The sequence below is a fragment of the Solanum pennellii genome, chromosome 1, assembly GCF_001406875.1.
Source record: "Solanum pennellii chromosome 1, SPENNV200".
NCBI classification, from domain to species: Eukaryota; Viridiplantae; Streptophyta; class Magnoliopsida; order Solanales; family Solanaceae; genus Solanum; species Solanum pennellii.
Window position 1 is genome coordinate 8,885,698 of NC_028637.1, and position 2,944 is coordinate 8,888,641.

Here is a 2,944-nt window from a genome sequence, read left to right on the forward strand (position 1 = left end):
CACAAATACAGTCTCTACCTTCGTAGGAGATTTATCTGATTATTTATGGGATTTGAGAACTATTGGAGGTCTTCCTGATCATGGATCCTTTTATGATGAAGTTATACCTTCGACTAAGAAGTTGACACATGTACATGATCAAGTCAAGTTTTTTCTCCCAAGAAGCTACTCATTCTTGTTTACTTAAGGTGCCACCGACCAAATCTCCTTTAAAGAATGGACAAAGTTTTGACTTAAGGGGACGAGAAAATATATGGAGCCTTTACCAAGGACGTCTACAACACCAGGTATGAACCATGACCCTTCCAGAGATATTGACGTGAGCTTTTTTCCTCGAACCGAAGAAAATAATGCTTCTTTTGTTGAGCTAGGCGTAGAAGAATCATTCAGAGATGAGTATTATCTGGCGGCTTTTCTGGCATGTTGGCTTTGCAAGTTAGCTCTACCTAACAAGAAAGTTGATTGTATTCATGCTAGTGTCATCAAAGTTTCAAGCTTGATGGCTCATGGAATAATATTTTCTTTGGCAGCTCTAGTCCTAGTAAACATCTATCGCGGCTTCAGGGATATATCCACTTCTTCAAACTTGGGTACTTGCAAAACATTACTTCCTCTCCATATGTATATGAATGGACAAATGAGTATTTTGAGACCTAGTTCTGTGTTACTCGCCCTCAACGAGGTGTGCAAATGTGGCAGATTTCTAGAGAAAAGATGGCGAAATAAAATGACCTTGTTGATGCTCGCAAGTTTTGTAAACAAGTAAATGAGAATAACCACCACAATCTGGCCATGCTACAAGGAAACGAGTTGCATACTGATGATTTTGGATAATTGTCCACTTCCTGGAGCGATTTTCTTATAGGCCTTCGATCAAGGTTTATCACTTTGAGATTAGATGATGAACTCATTGTGGAGCCTTATAGACCTCACTAATTTAGTCAACAATTTGGATATATTCAAGACTGTTTGCACTCAATTTTTATCCCTCCACAATAAAAATTAATCATTGATCTTCTTAAATTCCAAACAGGGTTGAAATAATTGATTTTTAGACTGTTCAAAATATTTTTCATGTATTTGAGGTAATTTTGGTCACTCTTATAATTTTTAATGACAAAAATATTTTTTATGTAATTAGTTTATTTGATGAATATTAGGAAATCATCTAAAAAGATTTGATTTTGATTAATTATTTTGTCAATTAGTATAATTATTCAATAGTCTATATTTTAGGATAATTAATTTATAAACAAGTTAATTATTTTATTTTTTATTAAGATTAAGAAGCTTGTTAATTGATTTTCTTCAATTCGTTTCAGTTAACTTTTAGTTGATTTCACCAATTAATTCAATTCGGCTATGTTTCGTAATTTCCAATGGTTATAATCATAATCCGAGTAGCCAAGTTTTAAAATTCTAGCCAATTTTTGATTCAACTCATAAGCCTTTTCAGTCAAGATTTTGACAGAACTATGAGAGTAAAATCATCTCATAGTTGAGGCCCAACTATTTGCACCATCAAACAACAATTAATATCCATTAGAAGCCCACTACACTCAATTTCCAGCCCACCGAAACAACAAATAATACAATACAACCGAAGATCGACCCGCGTCGATCCTGTATTTCGTCCATCTCCCCAGCAGAGTCGCCATTTATGGTTACTAAAAAAATGACTAGGTTTCTGGAAAATTGATTAAACTTATGATTTAAGATAAAACAAATTTCTAAAATAAATATAATCGCCACTTAATTTTTTAATAAAAGTCAAGATAAAAACATAAGTTTTCAAAAGGATCTAAACATATATAAAGCAATTTAAAAGTATAAGGGTTCGAAGTTCAATGTATATTCCGAGAAGGTGTTAGAGGCTATCAATTTCTAAGTGGCTCAAGAGGAGAGTCGTCAAATAAGAAGTCAAGGGTGAACGAGCGAGGAGATTGGGACGTCGGATGACTCTCAAGCGTTCTAGTACGAGATGGACACGCGCGAGTGAGCAGGATTACTGGTTTGTGATTGGAGCTTTCCTCCACTTTATCCAAAGGAGATATTCAAAAATTTCATCCAAATCTCACCTATTCCCCCCCACCCCTATATCAATCAGAAAATCTCCTATATTTCAGTTTCATTCTACTTCAATATTAAGGTTGGCTTTTGCTGGGAGACGAATAGGATGAAAAGTTGAAGAACTTAGACTAGCTTCATATGAGCTTCCAGTCACGAACGGAATCTAGACCCCGTGAAAGCACACCACTAATTCCTTACTCAAACTCATACATAAGGAAGAAAAAAATGGAGCAGTCACCTTACCTCAATTTCTGCAACTTCTCCTGATAACTTGAATTCTTTTAGAATTTCAGCTTTCCTTCACACTTGAACCAAAGAAGAAAGAAAGGTATTTAGTAATTAAGGAAGTGAGCAGTAGCTGCTGGAAATATTCTGTCTTTGTAGTTATATTAGAGCATGAATAACATGTTTTCCCTAATCATCCATGGGAGAATTGAGCTAAATCCATGAGTTTTACTTACCTTGGTTGTAAGATAAGAGGGTTTCTTCGAGAATCCTAGAAAACTTTAAGGCTGCTGGTTTAATCCTTAAGAGAAAAGAGAGAGAGAGAGCTGGAGATAATTTTTACTTTTTTTATGTGTTAAAATGGGTGAAAAATATCTGCTCATATTGAATATATATATAGAGAGATTTATTGAGCACAAAAATATCCTCTAGAACCTCCTTTCTTTGGGGTCCATTTTGCGAGACCGGCGTCGTTGACCTCTCAGAGGTCGCAGACAAGCCTATATACGTCGTCGTTACTTCATCTAGGTTAATTTTAGCGGAAAATTTAAATTTTTGTTTACATAAATATTATATTGGAAAACATTGATCTCGCATAATACTATATACGTAAACTCATAAGCATTCATAACAACCATCTAACTCAAGA